The 26,902-nt window shown below is 42.2% G+C and overlaps 1 protein-coding gene across 2 annotated transcripts in view; it reads left to right on the plus strand.

Annotated features, from left to right (window-relative positions):
• KCNJ16 (potassium inwardly rectifying channel subfamily J member 16) overlaps nucleotides 1-26,902 on the plus strand; it is a 50,720-nt gene that overhangs the window by 16,947 nt on the left and 6,871 nt on the right. The window contains exon 1 of one of the 2 annotated variants that reach the window (XM_001509337.6): nucleotides 6,093-6,206. The exons of the other annotated variant lie outside the window; for it this stretch is intronic. The gene's annotated coding sequence lies outside the window, so the exon portion shown is untranslated. Of the gene's footprint in view, nucleotides 1-6,092; nucleotides 6,207-26,902 lie in introns of those variants that run through there. 2 annotated transcript variants of the gene reach the window in all.

A 26,902-nucleotide genomic window follows, 5' to 3' on the forward strand; every position in this document is an offset into this window, starting at 1 on the left:
AGGGAGCTCAACTTTAAATCCATTGTTCCATTCTCTCCACAAAGCTTCATGATATCAATCAGTGGTATAAATTGAGCATTTATTGTGTGCAGAGCACTGAAGTAAGCTCTTAGGAGTGTCCAACACAACAGAATTAGCAGACACATTCCCTGCCTGAGTTGACAGTAATACTAGCCAGAAACAACTCCTGTTCTGTAGAGTAATCAAATTCATTAGAGAATAAAAATAATTATAATAATGGCATTTGTTAAGAGCTTATGAGGTAAGCAATGGGTTAGATAATGGTTATTCACATCAGACACAGTGCCTGTCCCACATGAGACTCAGGACTGCTCCATTTAACTCGGCCTGCGTAGACTTAGCCAGAGATGCATGTTAAAAACAAAACCTAGTAGTTTAATAAGGCCCATGACATCAGCAGAAACAGAAACAGGAGTGCTTAACTGGGCCAGCTATTTTTTTGGCTGTTTTTTACTAGCAGCCCATTCATTTTTTTTTTTTAAACCTCACTTTCTAACGTGGAATTTTAATTTTACAGGACAGGCCTGACGCAAGGTCAGATTTCAAAAGCAAAACAGAGGAAAGAATTCCTGGCCACTCGATGTGTATTTTTCTTAACACGCATGACACTAAGATTGCAATTGAATCTCAAGCTAGACATGATCTCATTGGGGATTGTTTCCTTGCTGAGAGTGAGCAGTTCTATGAAAAGAGAGGAGTGGTGTGTACTCTCACCTCACCCTCTCTCTCCCCTCTGATGCAAGAGGTGATTGGTTACTAAAGTAAGAAGCAGCAGCATGCCCTAATTCATTCATTCATTTATATTTATTGAGTGCTTACTGTGTGCAGAGCACTGTACTAAGCGCTTGGAAAGTACAATTTGACAACACAAAGAGTCAATCCTAACCGACATAGGGCCTAGTAGAGACAGCACTGACCTGGGAGTTAGGGGACCTGCGTGCTATTATTACCTATGCCACTCACCTGCTGTGTGACCTTCAGCAAGTCACTTTACTTCTCTATACCTCGGGTCCTTCATCTGCAAAATGCTTATTCAATATCTGTTCTCCCTCTGATGGATTTGGAGCCCCTTGTGGGACCTGTTGATCGCCCATCTACCCCAGTACCTAGTACAGTGGTGCGTAGTAAGAGCTTAAATACCACAACTATTATTATTATATTGTACTTGTTTAGCCTCTACCATGTGCCAAACACTGTTCTGAACCCTGGGGTAGATATAAATTAATCGGGTTGGACAAAGTCCCTGTCCCACATGTGGCTCACACTCTTAATCCCCATTTTACAGTTGAAGTAACAAAGGCCCAGAGAAGTTAAGTGATTTGCCTAAGGTCACACAGCAGACATATGGCAGAGCTGGGATTAGAACCTGGGTCCTTCTGACTCCCTGACCCTGACTCCCTGACCCATGTTTCACCCACTAAGCCACACTGCTTCTTGTTAATGTGTTCACAGTTATCAACCCAGGGTGGACCTGTCTTGAGAATTACCATTTCTAGGCAGGTGGGGCTCACAGATATGGGATAAACTCCCGTCAACCTGAGCCACTCCCCCTTTCCCTCACTTGTGATTTCCTCCTCCCAGTTCTTCATAAAAGGAGGTAAGCATTTCTGAACCTCAGAAGTCATAGGCACCTTAAAAAGTAAAATACCCAACAAACATGTTAATTTAATAATTTGCTGGTAGTTTAGCACCTGCTTTGTGCAAAGCACTGTACTAAATGCTGATGAAGATTACAGAAAAAGGCTTGGCCCCTGGTTTTCAGGGGCTCAATTTTAAAAGGGAGTAGGGAGGTGGGGAAGGTTGGTGGGGATGGGCCCATTAGGAAAAGCTGAATATACAAATGCAGGCCAACATGAAAAAACAGAGAAAACAGTAAGTAAGGGAGAATCTTCTCTACAAAGCTGCACCTTGACAAGAAGGTCCTGGAGAAGAAGCTTTAAGTTTAAGAAAAAGCAATCATGGGTAGCTCCTTTAAACTTGCAGGGGGGAAAAGGGTGTGAAGAACATCATCCACATCCCATCCTTGTAGGCTTGACCTTTAAGTAAAATTTTTGAAGATGTTTGAATAAGTGAGTTTAACGTAATTGAATCAGTCTGTATGTGATTCCTTGGGTTTTAGTCCTGGCTCTTCTATGTACTAGCTGTGTGGGGTTGAACAAGACACTTCACTTCTCTGTGCCTCAGTTCCCTCATCTACAAACTGGAGATTCAGTGCCTGTTCCCCCTCCCAATAGACTGAGGTCCCACGTGGGACAGGGACTTGTATCTACCACAGCACCTGGTACAGAACACAGCACACAGTAAGGGCTTAATACCACAGTCATTATTTTACTTAAAATCAGCTAAAAATAAAGGGTTTCTCTTATTGTCAATAAAATCCCTATTGACAGATTCCTCAATGAATCAATAATTATGCTTTTATCAAATACACTAGATAGTGCTCTGCATCTCACTCTAAAAAAGCAGACTACGGATAGTCAATCGTGATTTGTGCCAGAAATACAACAAAGAATATCAATATTTTTTTAACTTGTTCCTCCCAGGGAGTGGCTGGATTGGGGAAAGATAATTGATGTCGGTGGAAAGTGATTAGGCTTTTTTGCAAGATGCTGAAGAAGGTGGCATTACTCTTCCAAGCGCTTAGTACCGTGCTCTGCACATAGTACTAAGAAATATACTTAGAGAAGCAGCGTGGCTCAGTGGAAAGAGCACGGGCTTTGGAGTCAGAGGTCATGAGTTCGAATCCCCGCTCAGCCACTTGTCAGCTGTGTGACTGTGGGCAAGTCACTTAACTTCTCTGGGCCTCAGTTACCTCATCTGTAAAATGGGGATTAAGATTGTGAGCCCCATGTGGGACAACCTGATTCCCCTATGTCTACCCCAGCGCTTAGAACAGTGCTCGGCACATAGTAAGCGCTTAACAAATACCAACATTATTAACATTATTATTAATCAAATCCTTTCAGCCATGTAGCTTATTCCTTAAAGAAACAGTCATATTTAATGTTGGTGAATTTATGTCTGCATTGGACTAGGTTTTTCTAGGAGACATAAGGCCCACTTCTGGCTTAACCTTGTTTCAGGTGAGACACAATTAGAAGACATGAATAAACTAATACCAAAACGAGATTTGCTAAGTTGTCAGCTGGGGTCAGGTCTTGGACTGTCAGTTTGATACTCAAAACAAAGAAAGAGAGGGATATAAAGATGACTTCTGACACACAGGACTGAAGAGACAGAAGACTAAAGAGTCTTTAGTAAGAAATTAAGTGTCAGTGTAATTAATCCTTTGAAACTAAATTTTATGGCAATCTAAATTTCATATACACCTTTGAAAACCTTGTTCTTAACTTTACAAAGTGTTGACGTGCATTTATGCATGCATAGAAATCACTAGGCATTCTGGCCCAATACACTTGAATTTTTCTTGTTTTTTGAAACTCTGTGTTCTACCTTCTATTGTAAACTCATGGAATAGGGCCTGATCTATTTCCTTACTGAAGGGAGACCTCAACAGCAGCCCCTAATTCACCTATTAAATTCAATAATATTCATAGCTGAACCATTACCCAAGCTCAAGAAGGGAGATTCCGTTTTTAAGACAATACAGCCATTTTCACACTTCCCCACGATGCTCAGGAAAATAGTGAGCTTTTAAAAGCAAAAATGGTTCAATTAATAAAAATTACCTTCCAAACTTCTTTCCAAGATTGGCGGTGGTAGCAGCTCTGAACCGGTTTTTCCATTAGGAAAGTCAACCAGCTTGACATAAGCCCGTATTTATTTAGGCTGATCCCCTTTGTCACATCTTTCCTCCACAATGCTATCTTCCCCAACTCTTCTCGCAGAATAAATACTTTTCTGAGTGATTTCCAAATTCCTGAATGACTGATTTGCCCCTCCCCCCCATCCCAAACTGTAATGTGGTTGGGCATTGGGATGGAGTCTTGACCACTCAGAGAACATAGTTGATGAGATAGCCCCTAGAAGTCCTCTGATTTGAATCCTTGCTCTATTAACCATCCCCTTTAAGGAAATGTTTAATTGGCATCAGCTTCTACAACTCTTCTGGCAGCTTTCCTGAAATCTTTGCCTTGGGCAATCATTGACTGATTAGGAGACATTCCTCAGGGACAACAATTAGCAGACAGAATTCTTTAGAGTGGCAAGCAAATATCCCTAGCAAATCTAGTGCCATGATTTTATGCCATTTCCACCTCAGCCAACATGTTTTACCTCTGGGTGGAAAGAGAGAACTTGCAGTAGCATCTGCTCAGTTTCTTTTCTGCTGGCAACTTGGAAATCTGTTCAAAGACCGCACTTTGTTGGTTTACCTAACATTTTCAGCTCAAGTGAGGTACAAGAGAGCACAAGGATGTTGATGATCACTAGGTATGGAGGAGGCTAAAGAAACTTTGGACCGTGGGGAGCACGCACTTTGAATGGCACTAGCAACCCCAGAGCAATGTTCAGTCACAGACCAGAGATGATGAGAAGGACCATGACCTAATGGAAAATGTAGGAGCCTGGGAGTCTGAGGACCTGGGGTCTAATTCTGGCTCCTCCACCTGCATGCTGTATGACCTTGATTAAGTCACTTCATTTTACTCAGTTTACTCATTAGCAAAGAGGGGATTTAATTCCTGTTTTCCCTCCTACTTACGCTAAGCCCTATATGGGACAGAAACTCTTTCCAACCTGACTAGCTTGTAGGCTGTGCAGCACTCAATACATTGCTTGGTGCATAGTAAGCACTTAATATCATTGTTACTATTATCACTATTATCATTGCCACCTGCTTTGCTTTGAACTGCTGGATGGGAAATGCTAGTGCATAGAAGGGATGCAAAGCAGAATTAATTTAAAGAATTGTTGTGGTAGGTATTTGAGGACTGTGTGTCTACTATGTGACAAACACTGTACTGGGCTCTCTGTGCCCCAACAGACAACCAACCATCATGGAAGAGAGAATGAAAGTGACTGAGAAAACCATAAGCACTAGAATTAATTTCTCCATGTGAGCCCTCAGTCCATAAGACTTAGAACCCAGGGTCATCAGTGGTTCTTGTTGGGCATTAGAACATACCAAAGAAGCAAAAGAGATGAACCCTGCCCTGAGAGAGCTTACACTATAATGGGAGGATAGCTCATCACAATGGATGAATACTCATAGCCATGAGCAAGAGAACTGAATACCTTGAGGTCATTCAAAAGCTGTGCGTACAAGATTGTCAGTTATGCGTCAGAAATTATCTCAGGCAAGAAGGCATTTTCCTTCAGCACACAGATACATAGTCAGATTGGGTGTGTTATATTTGCAAAGACATAGCTTTATCTGCTAAACAATAAAGAATGAACCCTGATCAAGAAAGAAACAGTGTGGTCTAGTGGATAGAGCACGGGCCTGGGTTCTAATCCCACATCTGCCACTTGTCTGCTATGGGACTTTGGGCAAGTCACTTAAACTCTGTGCTTCAGCGACCTTATCTGTAAAATGGGGACTATGACTTTGAGCACCATGTAGGACATGAACTGTGTCCAATGTGCTTACGTTGTATCTACCCCAGGGCTTAGAACAGTGCCCGCCACATAGTAAGTATTTAACACATACCATAAAAAAAAGAAAAAAGAAAAATACTGTAATTATAACACTTCAATTAGGCTCGGGCAGCTCAAGAGAATCGGTCACGGTGATAAAGTTCCCGATGCCTTCAACCTTGTGGCATGTCAGAGTTTGGTCCATGGGAAGACTTGAGAGTCAGGTGGGAAACCATCTGACAGAAGGTCAACTCTAAGGGTTTCGTCATATTTGAAAGGCCAATGTTTTGATATCAAAAAGACTTTTTTTTTTTTTTTTTTTTACTTTTTGAAACCCTTCATTGCCATCCAAACCTCAAATGGCCCTGGCTGGCATGTGGACTCAAAAGAAAAGCTACAATTCCACCAAGCAAAGCTGACGGTTCTGCTTCCTTTGTCCGAGTGGAGTGACGCACAGAAAGCAAACAAGGAGCCGGATTCCCTGGTGGCATTTCACATCTCCATGGCTGGGGTTCTTGCCTGCTTCAAAGCGAGGACTGTTTTTAGGACATAGAGGAGAGAAATGCCACGGGACACTCTGGCCTGAACAGCATAAATGGGGGAAACGAAATGAGTTTTCAGTCGAAATCCTTTTAGCCGTAACTCAGGTAAGTCAATTGCTTCTTCTGAAGTCATTCTTAGAAATCCTCTAATCTCCCAATCATGTGCCTAGACTTCTCCTTTAGAATGCGCTCATGTGTCAGGTAATGATGTGTTTTTATTACATGCCTTTTTCCTCAGTAAATCTTCACTGTCCATTTTATTGTTGGATTGCACTAAGCGACATATGTGGTGTGTCTGTGCACATGTGGGCATGAGTGTGTGTGTGAGAATCTTCATAAAGTGCCTTGGATAATCAGTGGGTATTCACTTTTCCACTCAAGCTGAAAATATAAGTTCCATTTATAGGTGAGTTAGTCTCAAGTGATTGAGACTAAAAGGGGGAAGATTCATCCAGTTGCACAGTCGTTACTGATGTGATTTACTGCAAAAGAGAAGAACCGTGTAAGAGGTTGAGGCTTTAATTTCCTGTGGAGTCAATTTTTTTTTTTAACCTGTCTTTTGTCATTTTCCTCCTGCTTTATACTTACAGTAACCATTCTGGGGTAGAGATTGGGCATAAACAAGTAGGGTATTGTGTGCAAATACTTTGAAAACCCTTGAAAGTCCTGTGATGAAATAAACTTGTAAGGGAATTTACTAACTAGGGAGTCAGGTAACAACAAGAAGAGCAGCTCTGTATCTTCAAATATTAGAGCTTTTTTCCCCTAGATTTTTATTTTCTCCTTTTGGATAACACCACTTATTCTAGCTAGCAGTAATAGAAGATTGTAAACTCCTTGACAGTGGGCATCCTGTCAAGCTGTTAGGGAAGCAGCAGCGTGGCTCAGTGGAAAGAGCATGGGCTTTGGAGTCAGGCCTCATGAGTTCGAATCCCAGCTCTGCCACTTGTCACTTGTCGGCTGTGTGACTGTGGGCAAGTCACTTAACTTCTCTGTGCCTCAGTTTCCTCATCTGTAAAATGGGGATTAAGACTGTGAGCCCCACGTGGGACAACCTGATTCCCCTGTGTCTACCCCAGCGCTTAGAACAGTGCTCGGCACATAGTAAGCGCTTAATAAATACCAACATTATTATCCTGTCTACCAAGTCTACTGTACTGTACTCTTCCAAGTGTTTAGCACTATCCTTTATACACAATAAGCACTTAATACATACTACTGATTAATTGGTAGTAGTAATATTTATTGAGCACCCATTTAGTGCTATGCCTAGCCCTTGGGAAGTACAAAACAGAGAAATGATACTTTCCTTGCCCATGAGGAGCTTTCACTATAGTATATAATTGAATAAATGTATGCACATAAGTGCTGAAGATGGGTAACAATCAACTGTATTTATTGAGCGCTTACTGTGTTCAGAGCACTGTACTTAATGCCTTGGGGGGGGGGTGCAAGACAATGGAGTTGCTAGATATGTTCCCTGCCCACAGTGAGCTTAAAGTGTTGAAAAAAAATGACATAGGGGATAAATAAGTCCATAAATGCTACAGCTGGCTGCTAAGTTTATATGTCATAGAATGTAAGCTAGACTGTATGCTCAATATGTGCAGGGAACGTGTCTACCAACTCAGTCATATTGTACTCTCCCAAGAGCTTAGTACAGTGCTCTACACACAGTAAGGACTCAATACCATCGATTGATTGACTAAGTTCTGGGAATTAATTGTGAAAGGTTTACCAGAGGGGGTGGGATTTTAGGAGGATTCAGGATGGTCTTGTGAAATGCAGTCAGTAGTAGTGGTTTCCAAAAAAGAAGTCATCGAGTTGGAATTACACAGCAGCTTACAAAAAAGGACAAAAAGGAAAGGAAGGGAACTTTGTGAGTGACGACAAAGACAATGACTCTCCCTGCATTCAAAGCCTTGTTGAAGGCACATCTTCTCCAAGAGGGCTGGCTCTAAGTCATAATAATAATAATAATTATGGTACTTGTTAAGCGCTTACTATGGGGTAAGCACTGTTCTAAGCACTGGGGATCAAGTTAATCAGGTTGGGTACAGTTCCAGTCCCATACGGCACTCACTCTCTTCATCTCCATTTTACAAAGGAGATAACTGAAGCCTAGAGAAGTGAAATGACTTGTCCAGGGTGACACAGCAGACAAATGACAAGAGCAGAGATTAGAACCCAGGTCCTTCTGACTCCCAGGCTCGTGTTCTATTCACTAAGTCACGCTGCTTCTCCAAATCAGTAGTAGCATTGGCTCCCCTTGTAGCTGCTGTTGGAGGCTCCTCTGCAAGTCAGCACCCACCCACTGCCCACCTGACCCCAGATCTGTTGGGTCAGTGGGGAATGGGTCCCCCTTGCGCCTTGAAAAGAATCACTTGGTGGGAGAAACTCTTCTCCACTCCTGAGTTAGAGGAATGACTAGACTACAGAAAAGACCACAAGGAGAAGCAGTGTGGCTTAGTAGATAGACCCCAGGCCTGGGAGTCAGAAGGACCCGTGTTCTAATCCTGCCTCCTCCACTTGTCTACCACGTGACCCTAAGCAAGTCACTTCACTTCTCCATGCTTCAGTTACCTCATCTGTAGAACGGGGTTGAAAACTGTGATGCCCATGTGGGACCTGGACTGTGTTCACCTATCTTGTATCTGTCCCAGCAGGTGGTAGAGTGCCTGGCCTCATGCATCACTTTCCTCATCTGTAAAATGGGGGTTAAACTTCTGTTCTCCCTTCTCTTTAGCCTGTGATGTCTCTGTTGGGAAGGGAATGTGTCTGATTGGATTCTGTTGAATGTACTACAGTGCTTAGCATATTGCAAGCAGTTAAAGCAGCGTGGCTTAGTGGAAAGAGTTCGGGCTTGGGAGTCAGATGTGGGTTCTAATCCTGGCTCTACCACTCGTCTGCTGTGTGACCTTGGGCAAGCCACTTAATTTCTCTGTGCCTCAGTTCCTTCATCTGTAAAATGGGGATTGAGGCTGTGGGCCACACATGGGACAACCTGATTACCTTGTATCTACCCCAGCATTTAGAACAGTTTGCTTGGCACATAGTAAGTGCTTAACAAATACCATCATCATTATTATTATTGGAGCTGGTGGTGTCTTGGGAATTTGACGCCACACTATTCTCTTCCTTCAGCAAAATAGCAGTGAACCATTTAACGGCTCAGGTCTTCAGGAAGTGCACTGAAGTGATGTTTGAGAGACAGTATGTCCCAACACACAGAGTGTCTGAAATGATAGCTAGGAGACTTCAGCAGTCATTGCCCAGAGAGAAGAGACATGCTAGGTGAATTCCCAAGTCACCAACACCACCCTGAATCCTGCTAAATTGTCTCCTGTAAAACCAAGAATCCAGAAATCTTTTGTGTATCAAAAAGCCATTCACAAAACCACAACCTAAATTAATATTACCTAAAGGCAAGAGCACTGGCTTGGGAGTCAGAGGATGTGGGTTCTAATCCTGGCTCCACCACTTGTCTGCTGTGTGACCTCGGGCAAGTCACTTAACTTCTCTGTGCTTCAGTTACCTCATCTGTAAAATAGGGATTAAGACTGGAAACCCCATGGGGGACAGGGACTGCTTCCAGCCCGATTACTTTGTGTCTACTCAAGTGCTTAGAACAGTGCTTGGCACATAGTAAGTGCTTAACAATTGCCAGCATAGTAATAATGATGATTATTACCTTCCTGGAGACTGGAAGCTCTTGGTGGGCAAGGAATGTGTCAACCAACTCTTTTGTATTGTACTCTCCCAAGTGCTTAGTAGAGCACTCTGCACACAACAATAACAATAATAATAATAATAATAACGGCATTTTGTTAAGCACTTATTATGTGTCAAGCACTGTTCTAAGCACTGGGGTAGATACGAGCTAATCAGGTTGGACACAATCCCAGTCCCACTTGGGGCTCACAGTCTTAATCCCCATTTTACAGATAAGGTAACTGGGTCACAGAGAAGTAAAGTCACTTCCCAAGGTCACACAGCAGACAACTGGAGGAGAAAGAATTAGAACCCAGGCCCATGCTCTATCCACTAGATCATGCTAATAGCTCTGATTGATCCACTGATATAGCCGAGCAGGGCATATGTGAGTACCTCAAAGACTAGTGAAAGAGTCTGCTTCGTCAAAATGCAAACCTGAAAAGGTAGACTGTGGGCAAGTCACTTAACTTCTCTGTGCCTCAATTCCCTCATCTGTAAAATGGGGATTAACTGTGAGCCTCACGTGGGACAACCTGATTACCCTGTCTCTACCCCAGCGCTTAGAACAGTGCTCTGCACATAGTAAGTGCTTAACAAATACCAACATTATTATTATATCTCTGAAATTTGAACTTTACATTTGTAGCAGCTTTCAAACTGCAGTATCCCCCATGAAGCTAGAATGCTCAAGATGATATTTCTCTATGTGATTTCTAGCTCTCATTTGTCTCAAGTAGAATGCAAATAACTTGGGTCACACTCTCTTTTCGCCCTCCTTTTTAAAAGCAAATTATTCCACAAAGCATGCAAATTTAAATGCTATTACACCCAGACACTATTTCCTTTGACTGTCCCTTCCAAAGTTCAGGGCTTGATGAGAAAAGATTGTTTTTTGCAGCTTATCGTGCATTGGAGAAATTTTGCTTTGGTGTCAGAAGAAGCCCTGTTCAACAAGTTCTCACTGTAATCAAGGAAAAGATCATAATCTTTCACTCCCAGTAGAATGTGGCTCAACCGGTAAACCAATGTATAATTTAATTGGGCGGTTAAAAAGTGTTTAGTGGAAAGAGTGGGGGTCTGGGAGTCAGAGGGCTTGGGTTCTAATCCTGAGCTCTACTACTTGACTGTTGTGTGAACCTGGGCAAGTCACTAACTTTTCTTTGCCTTCATTTCCTGATTTGTAAAATGGGGACCCAATACCTGTTCTCCCTCCTACCTTAACTGTGAGCTCCATGTGGGACAGGGCCTATGGCTGACCTGATGATGTTGTGTCTATGACAGCACTCAGTACACTGCTTGACAGATAGTAAGCCCTTAATTTCCACAAATATTATTATTGTTGTTGTTTTTCTAACAGCATATCAAGTCATATTTTCAGCTTACAAGTGAGCAATAAAGACAATTTAATCGAGCAACAATTTCTCTTTGAGGCCTGGAAATGTCTGAAATCAGGAAATCCTCCTTATGCCAAGTTGTGAGATACTTTTGGAAGTGGAAGAACTATTTCCCCTGCAAATATTCTGGGGGTGTGATAGTCACAATAATGTTAATTAATAGCAATTCAATGCAATAGTAGAGTTTCCTTCATCTGTGCATCTCAAAATGAAGATGGAAATGCCTTCCTTCCTCTCCCACTCTGCCTTTCATCTTGGACATGATCTAAAAAACAGATCTTCCTTAGTCATCTGTATATGGTATGAGTTTCCCCTTCATTATTGATGTCAGAGGGTCTGGGTAATAAAACCCTTCTTGTTTTGCTTTTCCTCCTATCTAACGTCCGCTGTCAATTGGGCCATTCCCACAACTGAGGCAGGCTGTGTCCTTGGGAAGTGGAATCCAAACCAAATCTCCTCCTATCTTCCTCGGTGGAAGTGGATTTTGTATTTAGTAAGCCATTTTATAAACAATCTAGGGGTGTGGGAAGGAGGGGGCAGGGAATTGCAAGTCTGTATCTCACAGGTTTGGATCCAGACTTAAAAACAACCACCTCAATATGGGAACTGGAACAAATGCACCCAGCTTGGTGGAAATAACATCCCTTGCTTCCTTTCTGCATTTAGGCGTGAATTCATACATAGCTGCTCAAACACATGTTGAATTCCCAGTGACTATCTATGCCCCTTTAGGATTTGTGCCATCAGAAGCTTTATCCTTTCTTCCTTCTTCAGGACGCCCTGTGATATCATTCATCCCTGACTGTTTTTCCCTTTGTTGTTATGAAACTTTGGATTGCCTCCAAACTGCTTCCAATGACATCAATCCTTCACTACTCTAAATCTGAGACCAAAAGCCTTCACACGGGAAAAAAAAAGAAGTGTCACTATTCAAATTAGTAACTTTCCCAGAATCTTTTTCCTGAGAAGACACAACCCAACTAGCTCAATCAATCAATGGTTCTTTTTGAGCACTTAATAATAATAATGTTGGTATTTGTTAAGCGCTTACTATGTGCCGAGCACTGTTCTAAGCGCTGGGGTAGACAAAGGGGAATCAGGTTGTCCCACGTGGGGCTCACAGTCTTAATCCCCATTTTACAGATGAGGGAACTGAGGCACCGAGAAGTTAAGTGACTTGCCCAAAGTAACACAGCTGACAAGTGGCCGAGCCATGATTCGAACCCATGACCTCTGACTCCAAAGCCCATGCTCTTTCCACTGAGCCACGCTGCTGCCGTGCAGAGCACTGTGCTTGAGAGAAAACAGTATTAATAATAATAATGATTGGGCTTGTTAAGCGCTTACTATGTGCAAAGCACTGTTCTAAGCACTGGGGGGGATACAGGGTGATCAGGTTGTCCCACTTGGGGTTCAAGTCTTAATACCCATTTTACAGATGAGGAAACTGAGATCCAGAGAAATGTAGTGAGTTGCCCAAAGTCACACAGCTGACATGCAGCGGAGACGGGATTAGAACCCATGACCTCTGACTCCCAAGCCCGTGCTCTTTCCACTGAGCCATGCTGCTTCTCGCTGCAGAACAGAGTTGATAGACCAGCTGCCTGCCTACAATGAGCATTCCTCCAACATTTGTGCCGCTGGTACATTGAAATCTTGTATCTTAGACTTCTTGTATCTCAGATTTTAGACTGCTTACAACTTCTCTCAGTCAGTCAGTGATCAATTTTACTTTCATTTGTTTAATGGTATTTGCTAAACTCTTACTATGTGCCAGGCATTGAACTAAGTCCTGGGGTAGATGCAAGCTAATAAACTTGGACACAATCCATGTCCCACATGGGACTCACAATCTTAATCCCCATTTTACAGATCAGGTAACTGAGGCACAGAGAAGTTAAGTGACTTGTCCGGGGTCAGATAGAAGACAAGTGGCAGAGCTGGGATTAGAACCCAGATCCTCTAACTTCCAGCCCCGGGCTTTTTTCTGCTAGACCACACCGTTCCTCAATAAATTATTGAGCACTTACTGTGTGATGAGAACTGTACTAAGTGCTTGTGAGAGTACAATATAATAAAAATGGTAGACACGATTCCTTCCCGTAAAGAGCTTTCAGTCTAGCCATTGCATTTCTGAGAACAGATATTTGCTTGTCCATTCTCTTGGACTCGAAGAGAACACTCATATTTAACTTTTTGTTTTTATTTCATTATTTAGTAATCTGATTAGATGATCTAGGGGAAGAAAAAAGGTCTTGGAATAAATAAGCATGAATCTCTAATAGTTAGAGATGTTCTGACTCGTCTCCCACTTCCTTGCTGAATCCGTAAACAAGGGTTCTTTCTGTTTTGTTTCAATGGGTGGCTGGGGTGGACATTTTTTAACATTCAAGGCACAGAACTGGAAACTCAGAACCTTATTAATCCTAGAATCAATGCTCCAGATCCAGAGTTTAATTTGTTCCACTTCTGGTGAGTGGATAAATGAACATCAAACATCCTTGTGGATTTTTTCTGGGAACCTTTTGAATTAGGCCATTGCTCCATTACTCCTGCTTAGGTCGTTACTATTGAATAAGATTAAAATAAAAAACTGAAACTCCCACAATATCCCTGAACAACTATGCCTTATTTAAGTCTATAGGAGAAGTGTAGTTAGTCATCTGTTTTATAATCCTTAATTATTAATGGTACTAGCTAAGCATTTACAGGAGAAGCAGCACGGTCTAATGGACAGAAGAACCTGGCTTCTAATCCTGATCGGCCACTTGTCTTCTGGGTCACCTTGGGCAAATCACTTCACTTCTCTGTGCCTCAGTTCCCTCATCTGTAAAACAGGGATTAAGACTGAGCTGCTTGGGGGACATGGACTTTGTCCAACCCAATTTGCTTGTTTCCCACACTGCTTTTTTGCTTGTTTATTTAGACAATAAATAGTAAGCGTTTAACAAATACCATCATTATTATTATTATTATATTTGTGCCAAGCACTGGGTAGATACAAGTCAATTAGGTTGGACACAGTCCAACCTGATAGAAAGAGATCTTGATTGAAAAACCCTAGGATTTTAAAACCCCTAATTTAGAGCAGAATCTTTACTTTCTTTGAAATGGCTACCTGGTTAGCATGATACTAGTCAGCTGTTGTTGTGTACAAGGGACGGAATCCTTCAATAGGCTATGAAATAATGGGCAATTTCAAACATACCAAGCACAGGGAAACCTCCACCACCTCTTCCAATCCCCTCTGGCTCCACATCCCTTTGACTTTCCTCTGCTTGCTGACCTCTGACCTTCATATGGAAACGTCTAATAGGGAGAGGCTTAGTGCCCTTACAAAATGGGGTGAGGACCCCAGCGTCAAAAGATGAACTGCAGCCTTTCCCTCCAGCTGAGACAGCGAATCTGTGCTCTCAGCCAACTGACAGTAGTCCCAACTCTTTGACAGTGCTCCCAGGACAAAGCAGGGCTGGCAGAAGAAGAGTCCACGCTTCCTGGTCCAGGTGGCTGTGGCGGGGAGATGAGTTCGGCTATCAGTATCGTAAATTTCCTTAATGACCCTCAGAAACCATTTCCAATATTTAATTCCTCCTAAATAGCCAGTTAAGATACCTTACCTTCTCTTAAATCACTCTTTGAGGCAGGCCGATCTGGGAGAAGAGCCAGAGAATGACCAAAATGGTTGTCCATCTGTCTCGGATGTCAGATTTATCACTACTTTCTGTAATGAGGGCAAATAGTACCCTCATAATGAGAATTCACACATAGCAGTTAAATGGAGATTATAATTATGCTTATTTTTCTCAGAAGATCAGGATACAGACCTCCACAAGAAAAACCTCTCTATTCTTAGCTCAGAATACATTCTTTCCATAGGGGGCTTAAACTTTTTTTTTTTAATCCCTAAGGCTTCTCAGTTGAATGCATTATTCATAAAATGTATCTATTCTGCATGGACTATAATGACGTTTTGATGAGGTTGAGAGAAATGGGGATTTTTTTTTTTTGGCTAGAAAGATGGCCCTCCCTGACCATCCACTTTGCCTGTGGATGCAGTGATATGTATTTTTGTTTTTAGTAGAATTGCAATAGCAGAATTGTGCTGAATTTTCAGAATCTGGTATAAGTGGTCCTTCTCTCCCCACACCTCACCTGGTGTTTATTCCCTCTCTCCACTGAAAAAAAATCATTTCCATTACACAGTGCAAAACGTTGAACTGAGAAGAAAGAAGGTCTTGATTTGTGTTTCTAACTGCAGCAGAGGAAGGGGTCAAAGATTGGCAGCTTCCATGTGGAACGGGGACTGCTTCTGATCTGGTTATCTTGTATTATCATCATCATCATCATAAAGGTCCATCAATTGATCCAAAATATTTATTCAACACTTACTTTGTGCAAAGCACTGTTCGAAGCACATGGGACTAACCACCTAGTGTAAGGCGCTCTGGTAATAAAAGCACTATATAGACACACAGATTTTCCCACTGCTTAGTACAGTGCCCAGCACATAGTGAGCACTTAACAAATAATGTCATTATTATTGTCTGTCTCTCCCTCTAGACTGTAAGATAAATGTTGGCAGGGAATGTGTATCGACTCTGTTGTATTGTACTCTCCCAAGTGTGTAGCACAGTGCTCTACATTCAGTAAGCGCTCAATAAATGCGGTTGATTGGTACCACGAAGTTGGAAGACCAGATCCTTGATCTCAAGGAATTTGTAGTTTAGCCAGGGAAGACAGATCAAGGCCATGAGCAAGAAGGCCCTAGACTCAAGTCTTGCTGGGTAGCAGCATGGCTAAGTGGATAGAGTGTGGTCCTGGGAGTCAGAAGGACCTGGGTTCTAAACCAGGCCCTATTACGCCTGCACTTCACTTCTCTGGCCCCCATCTGCAAAATGGGGATTAAGAATGTGAGTCCCATGAGGGACAGGGACGGTGACCGACTGATTAACTTGTATCTACCATAATTATTATTATTATTGTTATTACTAGCTAACAGCCAGAGGTCCCCTCCCTCTCCCCACAACTCCCACCTCATCCCCATCAACCTGACCCAGCCGGCAAATTGTAGCACTGCAGAGGAAGGTCCCAGGACTTCCCTATTTGCTATTTGTTAAGGGCCTACCATGTGCCAAACACAAAATAGCCAGGCCAGATACAGTCCCTACCCTAAAGGGGGCTCCCAGTCTAAGGGAAGAGACAACAGATATTGAATTCTCATTTTATAGATGAAGAAATGGCGGCACAGAGAAGTTAAGTGACTGACCCAAAATCACAAAGTAGGCAAGTACATAATAATAATGGCATTTGCTAAGCACTTACTATGCTCCAGGCACTGTACTAAACACCGGGGTGGATACAAGCAAATAATATTGGACATAGTCCCTGTCCCCCATGAGGCTCACAGTCTTAATTCCCATTTTACAGATGAGGAAAGTGAGGCCCAGAGAAGTGAAGTGATTTGCCCAAGGTCACATAGTAGACAAGTGACGGTACCGGGGTTGGAACCCAGGTCCGTACTCAATCCACTAGGCCACACTGCTTCTCAGTGTGTCTACTATAGTTTTTAGTACAGTTGTTTTGAATATGGCAGCCCTTAATAAGCGTCACCATTCTTACTCCAAAGAGCATTTCTCTGCAGGAATCTGCAGGATTGAGCTTTCGAGTTACTTGGTATACTTGATCCACCAATCAATCGGATCAGTGGTCTTTATGGTCTTTATTGGGTGTCTACTGTGTGGTGGGCATTCCCCCTGTGACTCTCTCATCCAAATTCTGGAAACTACCCAGCCACACTTCTCTTTGAGGACTTAGCTGCAATACCACTGCCTCAGAGATTTGACTTGTTTCTATCTTTAATGATATTCATTCATACTAATGCCTGTCTCCCCCTCTAAACTGTAAGTTCGTTGTGGGCAGGGAAAGTATCTACCAACTCTGTAATATTATTTTGTATTCTTCCAAGTGCTCAGTATGATGTCTGCATGCAGAAAGCACTCAACAAGCACGGTTGAGTGATTGATTGACTGGGAAAAATTGGGGGCTCCAAGTCAGAATGCACCAGGCAAGAGTTTGTTACCTAAGTTCAAAGAGGCATAGTTTCCAACTTGTATTTCCTGTATTGTTATAGCATCCATCAATGAGGGAAACTAAAACCACCCAGTTTCTGACAGGATGATTCACCCTCCCGCCGCTCTACAGTGAAAACAAAAGTGAAGTCAGTGGATTGAAAGAAGCAGGGTGGTGCACCCTAATGCAGGCTTCAGCCTACAGAACTCACTGAGTCACCTCAACCTCCCAGATCTTCTATTATCTGTCTGATTGAAGAGGCAGTGTTCTTTCCAGTCAAGGGCCCTTTAAAAGGCAAAAAGCTATTACAGACCCAATCTAACATGCTGTGAAATGTGTTAGGATGGAGGTATCGTCTCAAGACATCTTCTAGCGTATCTCGCGCTGGAGCTTTTCATATCTGATCTTTCGAATGTGTAAAGATTCACCCATGGTTTATCAAGGAAAATGAAAAGAAAGTCAGAGAAAAAGGACAGCTGGAGTATTTTCTACCCTCTCATAATTTCATTCTCAGCCTTCCAGGGGCACTAAATGAAATGAAATTTTAACCTTCAAAGATTAGGGAAGTTATTCCCTGACAAATACATGTATTTTCACATGTGCTTATCATCACCAGTGTTCAGCACGTTCATATTATTGTTTAGCTGCATGCATGCAACACTGCATGCATGCATTTTTACAGGCTTCTAATGCTCTCTGTGTGCATCATTGCATATGTGTCTTAAATGATCTACATACAGCCAAGCGGTTTGCCTACTCCGGGAGATAGTGGGTCAGTATTCTCACACACACAGAAAGACATCAACACCAGAAAAGGGCTAAGAGTTTAGTGGGAAGAATGGAAGTCTGAGTCAGACATCCCAGCATAAAAGCTTTGCATAAATTACTCTGTGCTTGTTACTTTCAACCGAGCAGTCAGATTACAAAAAATGCCCTCCAAAACCAAAATTGTGGGAATTATTAACAGCCAATCAAAGTAGCTTTGGCATTCACGGCTGGAATGAAACGATGCACAATATTAACTCTGTAATTCCCCTTGAGACCCATCCCTTGTGATTTATTCATCAATGAGCCCTCACGCTTTGCATTCCTCAGTAGTCAGGTGGGTACGCAGTAAGCCTACGCCTTTGCTAAAGTACAAAGGCCCATGAAGGCGACCGTCTTTGATCAAATTCCACCGGTTGAAAGCACTGCTTTCCGGGTTGCCCACAGGTTGCTTTCTCTGATTGGTTCCCTCAGATGGTATCTGATGGATGGACACCTACAGATCTGTCTGTCATTGAGCAACTCCCGGCTGTGATACAAAGTGCACCGTCAACCCTTCGGACATCTATCGCAAGGAGTTCAAAACCTCAAAATGCCCTCCACAGGACAGGTTCCCGACAATGTTCCAGAAAATTCTTTCTCGAGGGCCAGTTGGAACAGCAGGTGGACAAACCTAAAACTCGGTCTCTCTCTGATGTACTTAACAATATTGGTAGCAATATCCTATGAGCCAGATTCCAGTTATTTTTCAGGCATCCTCTTTTCATCATCCAAATATCTGCTTTTGAGTTTGCGGGCTCTTGCAAAAATAGGAACAATTGAAGGGAATCAATTATATTTATTTATTTATTCTAAGGAAATGTCCTTAAAAGTGTCTACCTAAGGTGATAATAATGATAATAATAATAATAATACTGGTATTTCTGAAGCACTTTCTTTAAGTCAAGCAGTGCCAAGCTGGGATAGATACAAGATAATCAGGTCAGACACGGTCCCTGTCCCACATAGAGCTCATAGTCTAAGTAGGAGGGAGAACAGGTATTTAATCTCCAGTTTACAGATGAGGAAACCATGTGTGACCTCAGTACAGTGCTTGGCACATAGTACACAATGAATTAATGCCATTATTGCTATTACTATTGTTATCTAAGAACCCTATAAAGTTTATTTCTTCTAGAAGACGTCAAGCACAATGTAAGCAAACTCCCCATATAAATGTGCATACTTTCCTCTCTTGACTAAGGACAGACTTTAGCAGTTTAGGGATATAATTTGTATTTAAAGGGGGAAAAAATGGTGTGCTAGATCCTTATTTCATCCTAACCCTGGTATCTGATCCATTACCAAACGCTTTCATCAGTTCTCCCATTGGCCTCAAGTGGCCAAATCCTTTCGCTTTTTTCCTTTTACTTTAACTGAGATCTGGTTTCACTTAGATGAATTAAATGTCACCGTATTTGGTTCTGCGAGTCGTTCCAGCACAAATTACAGCACCATTGCCTGACTTGAAAGTCTGTGTGACTGTCTGCTGTTTTGGGCTATTTTTGTCTGCCTTTTAAAGGTTTTTAATAAATGCTTTTATATTGGTAGTTTATGTCTACTCTCCCTTTATTGAGGTTTAGCATTTGTCATCCCCAAAGCATCATTCTTTACACAATTTTCAGTCCAGCCTATTCGAAGCTTCTATTAATTTCTCCCTTTGGAAGATTTTCTTTTTTATGAGAACAGAATGTAAAAATTAGCAATGCAGTTTCCCTAATTTTTTTTTTTTTTGATTGAGCTTGTGTCCAATGGAGAGGAAAAGAAACCTGTTTGGGATGATAATTTAGCCAGCTCATCTCTGGTTGTGCTCTCAAGAGAAGTGATCAACAAACTGTGGGAACATATATAAAAATAGAGCCTTCCAGTGTGATTATTTTGTATCTATCCCCAGCACTCTAACCTCTCTACACTGTAAGCTCATTGTGGGCAGGGGCTGTGTCTGTTTTTTGTTGTACTCTCCCAAGCACTTAGTACAGGGCTCTGCACACAGTAAGGGCTCATTAAATACAAATGAATGAATATCGTGTTTGGCATGTAGTCAACATGTAACCAGTAAGAGTTAGGATTATTAGAATGTTTTTGACAACTCAGCAACGTGTCCTCTTGAGCCAACTTTGAGTGCAGAGCCCAGAATCTTGATAAAACCTGTGACCCTGAACTGAATTGGGATTTAATTAAAGCCATAATCACTGGCAGATAGTTTAAAAGATAGTTAAAGGGTTAATTTTAACTTCCTCTCCTTCACTTTGTCCATCAAAGTTGCTGTGCAGTTGCTTAATAAATTCCAGGATTCCTCCGAAGCTGAGGACAGTAAAAACACCTTGATCATATACTTTGCATTTTGGCACCTCTGGGGATGAAATGGGTGGCATAAATCAGTCAGTCAAGAAGGATTTATCGATTGCACACAGCTCTTGATGTCAAAAATTCTTGTCTTTCTATGAAAGGTTGAGTTGTTCCTCATAAGGCATTTGCAAAGATTATCTAATGAGAAATGTGGTTTGTTCTTGAATGAATTGATAAGTATACGGCACAGAGATGTTTCATACCAGACAAATATGGGGAACTAGAATATCATTCATCACAATCATTGATCCCTGAGTCCCCTGAAGGATTTTTTTTTTTTTTAACCAGTTTACAAAGTATAGAGCCCATGGTAATGGTCCCTGATTTAAGGAGTTTCCCATTTCGGAATGAGGAATTCACACAAGGAAAGGAATAAGTAGAATTAGACTCCAGTGTCTTAGACCAGGAGCGAACAAGCCTCATGAATCGAGGATCTGCAAACCAAAAATATAAAATGGCTAAGAGTTGCCGATCAAAAAAACAGTTCATCTTCATCATCATCATCCTTAATGGTATTTATTGGGTGCTGGCCATATGCAGAGCACTGTTCTAAGTATCTGGGAGAATACAATACAACAGAGTTAATAGACACATTCCTTGCCCCTAGCAAACTTACAGTCTAGCGAGGAGACAGATAATTAATATAAATGAATAATTTATGATATATAATTTATAGGTATGTAAATAAGTGTTCAGTATCTCACTCTCATCTACCTTGTCAGTTGGTTTTACTGAGCGTTTTCTGTTTGCAGAACACTGTATTAATAACATAATAATAATAATTATAATTATGGTATTTATTAAGTGCTTACAATGTGCCAGGCACCATAATGAGCTCTGGGATGGATACAAGTAAACTGGGTTGGACACAGTCCCTTGACCCACGTGGGTCTCAAGTCTCAATCCCCATTTTTAAAATGAGGTAACTGAAGTGCAGAGAAGTTAAGTGACTTGTCCAGCATCACACAACAGACAGTGGCCAAGCCGGAATTAGAACCCATGACTGTCTGACTCCCAGGCCCCTGCTGTATCCACTGTGCCATGCAAGACATCACTCCTTCACTCCTACCTGGAATTTCACTCCTTCACTCCTTCCTGGAATTTCCTCCTTCTTCACATCCCACAGACCAATACTCTCCCTCTCTTCAAAGCCCTATTAAAATGACATTTCCTCCTGGAAGCCTTCCCTGACTAATCTCGCCTCTCCCCATCCTATTTTTCCCCTGCTCCTGTGTTATTGATGCTTTTGCATCCCCACCCCCTAAAAACATAGTAATTCATTCCTCCCACCATCTCCCTAGCACTTATAGACCTATCTCTTTAGCAGTTGCTTCCCCCGCTTGTAATTTTAGTTCCTGTCTTCCCTCTTACAGGGTAATCTCTTTGAGGGCAGGGATCACGTCTACTAACTCCACTCTGGACTTCCCCATGCACTCATTACGGTCGTTTGCTAATGGCAAGCATTCAGTAAAAACAGTTGATGGATTGATGAATGCTGGACCAGCACAAAACTGCCTCTGCAGCCATTTGGAATCAAGAGGGAGTAGGGGTGGGGATGGAAGGAGATAGGAGAGGAAACCAAATCAAAGGGGAGAAAGCACAGTGCTATAGTTGTTGTGGCGCTTACTACAGAGGGAATCCCCTCAAATTCCAGATGCCCACTTGAGTCTCCCCTTCTAGACTGTAAGGTCACCGTGGGCAGGAGACACATCTACCAACTTTGTTATACAGAACTCTCCCAATAGCTTAGTACAGTGCTTGGCACACTGTGAATGCTCAATAAATACGACCGATCGATTGGTTGATTGAGTCTCATCAGTACTTGGAGAGGCACCTCCAAATCAGATGAGGCCAGTAATCTGCCTTTGTCTGGAGTGGCGCTGCAGACACATCATGGAGAAAACCTAGGAGAATAATGAATTCCAGACACCTCAGAATGGATGCGGGGGATGTCTGAAAGAGCCTGGAATCAATTTAAAAGTCCCAGGCAGAGTGGGCTAGTGGGAAGCACATGGGCCTGGGAGTCTGAGGACTCAGGTTCAAATTCTGGCTCTGCTACTCACCTGCTTTGTGAAACTGGGCAAGTCACTTAACTTCACTGGACCTCAGTTTCCTCACTTATAAAATGGAGGCTAATTCCGTGATCTTTCTCCCATACGGTGGTTGACACATAGTGAGAGCTTGAAAAAACTACCATTATTAGGCAGAAACAGACACTCTGGCTGCCCTGAGATTGGATTAGAGTAAACTGGTCTCTGAAGGTGCAAAGAGCGATCCCTGTTCTCCCTCTTAGAGTCTGAGGTCCCATGTGGGACAGGAATCATGTCCAACCTGATAAACTCCTATCTACCTCAGCTCTCGGCCAAGTGTTTGATGCAGAGTATGCACTTAACAAATACCATAATTATTATTCATTATTATTTTCAGGCATAATGCAAAGTTGATCAAGACTTTTCAGCTGCCATCACCTAATTCTGATGCTCAGAAGACAGAGAACCCCTTATCTACGAGTGAGACAATGTAGAGGTCGGGTACCTAAATTTAGAATTGCAGGTTTTTTTTCAGTGTTAGATTAATGAAAAGAGCCAATCTGGAATAGAATCCATTCCAAAAGAGCTCTCAGTGTTCCAGTATGTCACATTTCATTCTTCTCTCTACTCCCTCCTTCCCCATAGAAAGCCATCCAAAACTACACAATTCCGTTAGGATAAAAGCTGGAAATCTTTCTTAGCTTTCAAATGAAAACTGGGATATGAACGGTAAACCTCCACTAGAATGAAGTCCACTGGGTACATCAGGAACCAGGGCAAGAGGAGATCAGATTTTGAAGTCAAATTGAAACTTGTTTTCTTTCTGATTTAATTTGATTCTCAGAACAGACTATTTTGGAACTGAGACTTCCCATTGTTTTGGTTATTATTTTACAGCCAGACTGTTGACTGAAGTATTATTCAACCCTAAATCACCCCTACTCGCCTACGGAACCAACGGAAAATAGCATCATAGCGGGCATGACGGGAACTGACGTTTATTTAAAACATTTCATGGGATATGCTTAAAGAGATACTCTCATAAAAAAATACCCCCCTGGTTGACTCCCAGAATGCCCCATGGGACCCAGAAGGACCTGGGGTCTAATCCCGGCTCTGCCACTTGTCTGCTGTGTGACCTTGGACACCTCAGTTCACTTCTCTGGGCCTCTGTTACCTTATCTATAAAATGGAGATTGAGATTGTGAGCCCCCTGTGGGACAGGGACTATTCCCAACCTGATTAGCTTGTATATACCCCGGTGCTTACCTCAGTGCCTGGCACACAGTTAGCACTCAACAAATACCATAAAAATTTATAATTTTAAAATATTGATCTGGCTCATGGAAGTGACAGCCTTTAGGTAGGTGGATTCATTTGTTTCTGGACTATATCTTGGTTGCCACAGTCATCATTATGTTCCATTTAGAGAGCGCTCCCTGTCAAAGGTTAAAGGTAAAGAGATAAAGCATGTCTCCACTTGAACCCAGAACCCAGTCCAAGTCAGAGTTTGGAAACAGGGAGGAGCAAAGCAAAGCAATCCCTAATAAAAACAAAACAAAAAATGATGTCTCAAATGAGATCTTGGCTTAAATATTTTCTGTCCAAGGTCCACAGACTACAATTAATGCCTTTAAGGGCTGGATCTCAATGCCTCCTATTATCGTGTGAGAAGCTCATGAGTGTGTGGATGACTCAATGCATCCCATCACCATTACCACAAGTCCAAATCAATCCCCACCTTGCTATACGAGGATAACCCTTCTTTCCTCCCTAGTCCTATTTCCTTCAAAACACATGCTCTAGTGGATAAAGAATAGGTCTTGGAGCCAAGGGATCTGGGTTCTAATCTGGATTCTGCCACTGTCTGGTGTATAACCTTAGGCCAGTCACTTCTCAGTGCCTTGGTTGAGGAAACTGCCAAGTGGAGATTCAATACCTCTTCTCCCGCCTACTTATTGTATACCCCGAGAAGGACAGGGACTATATATCTTCTGTCTATCCCAGTACTTAGAACAGTGCTTCACACATAGTAAGTGCTTACTAATACCAGAAAAATAATAAAGATCATAATAATAGGATTTTGGGTCATTTCTAGTGGTTTTGTTTTTGTGGAAAATGCCTTTTCTGTTGGCATCCTAGGGCCTGTCTACCTCTTCTAGACTGTAAGCTAGTTGTGGGGAGGGAATGTTTCTGTTTAATAATGATGGCATTTAAGCACTTACTATGTGTAAAGCACTCTCCCAAGGGCTTAGTTCTGTACTCTGCCAACAGTAAGTGCTCAGTAAATACAACTGAATGAATAAATGAATTCTATTTAAGAATGCACTGCTAACCCTGCTGAACAAGGTATTAGAAAGACATCTCTATTATACATTCCCAAATGCTTACTTATCACTGTGGTCTTCACATAGTTTATAGTAGAAGTAATAATATCAATGAAGTGCCTACTGTACAGAAAGCATTGTACTAAGCACTGAGGAAACAAACATGGATGAGAATAGTCATGGTCCCCAGGGATATCCAATCTGCCCGCTGTGTGACCTTGGGCAAATCATTTGGCTTTTCTGTGTCTCAGCTTCCTCATTTGTAAAATAGAAATTAAATATAGTTCTCCCTCCCCCTTAGTTTGTGAGACCCATGGGGAACGGAGAGTGTGTCTCAACTGAATGTTTCTACCCCAGGGCTTAATACAGTGCTTGTCAAATAGTAAGGGTTTAAAAAATACCCCAAATATTTACATTATGAATAACAAGATTGGGTGGGGGGTGACTGGGGACAGCAAAAAGAAAAGAAGGACCTATAAGAATACAAAATCAACTCATACAAAAACAGTAAGGCATTGTTCAATAGTAACAGTGATATCTGTTGCGCGCTTACTGTGCGCAGAGCTCTAGGAGAGCACAATATAACAGGGTTTGTAAACACATTCTCTGTCCACAGTGAGCTTACAGTCATTCATTCATTCATTCAATCAATCATATTTATTGAGCGCTTATTGTGTGCAGAGCACTGTACTAAGCACTTGGGGAAGTACAATTCAACAATAAACAGAACCATTCCCTGCTCACAATTAGCTTACATTCTAGAGGAGGGAGACAGACATCAAAATAACAAGCATAAATTACAGGTATGTACATAAGTGCTGTGGGGCTGGGAGGGGGGGAGAACAGAGGGAGCAAGTCAGGGCGACGCAGAAGGGAGTGTGACTGTAAGATTACGAAGTAGATGTTCAATAAATAAGGTTGACTGATTGGAGCTGAGATTAGGTGGGTTTTAAATTTGGGGTTTTTTTGGGGGGGGGGGGGAATTTGCTTAGATATTACTATGCACCTGGCACTGTACTAAGCACTTTGGTTGGTATAAGAGACATACTCCTCATCCCAATAGAGAAGCAGTGTGGCTCAGTGGAAAGAGCATGGGCTTTGGAGTCAGAGGTCATGGGTTCGAATCCCGGCTTGGCCACTTGTCAGCTGTGTGACTTTGGGCAAGTCACTTAACTTCTCGGTGCCTCAGTTACCTCATCTGTAAAATGGGGATTAAGACTGTGAGCCCCACATGGGACAACCTGATTCCCCTGTGTCTCCCCCAGCGCTTAGAACAGTGCTCGGCACATCGTAAGCACTTAACAAATACCAACATTATTATTATATAGGGCTAACAGTCTTATTGTCCATTTTACAGATGAGGTAACTCAGGGATTCAGAGGTTAAGTGACTTGCCCAGGATCACGCAGCAAACAAGACGCAAAGCTGGGACCAGAACTCTTAAACCTATGTTCTTACCACTAGGCCATAAACTCATCCCTCTAGATTGTAAGCCTGTTGAGGGCAGGGTATGTGGCTGTTTATTGTATGCTCCTAAGTGCTTACTACAGAGGTCTGCATACAATAAGTGTTCAATAAGTACAATTGAATTAGTGAATGAATGTTGCTTCTACACTCTGTTTACAGTATAAACATGAAAACACACACATGCACACACACCCCCCCCCCCCCCCACCACACACACAGAAGATTGAGACTGTGACATTATCTCTAAATACAAGGGGAGAGCTTTACTCCCTGTCACAACATGCTTTCATTTGAAGAAGTACTGAGTACACACTCTGAGCAGAGAACTAGACTAGATCTTTGGGTCCTGGCACCAGGTGTGCATACATAAGAGATGGGAGTCACTGACTGGGTAACTAGATTCTTTCGGGAAGACGTAATAAAGGTTGGTTTGGCATTCTTCCCTAAGGTGTCCCAGTTGATTCATTTCCCACCAAGTCCTCAGTTTCCCCATGCTTTGAGCTACTCCGCAATGATCTTATTTGAGTGAAAATGCTCCTTGGAATTTTGTGACCCTCCATTTTAATCCTGCTACATTTCTAAAATGTTTTTGAAACACCCGCTCCCCCCACCCCACACTTCCGTGCCCTTCCCTCTCCAAACCCACA

The sequence above is a fragment of the Ornithorhynchus anatinus genome, chromosome 15 (assembly GCF_004115215.2).
Source record: "Ornithorhynchus anatinus isolate Pmale09 chromosome 15, mOrnAna1.pri.v4, whole genome shotgun sequence".
Classification (NCBI taxonomy): Eukaryota; Metazoa; Chordata; class Mammalia; order Monotremata; family Ornithorhynchidae; genus Ornithorhynchus; species Ornithorhynchus anatinus.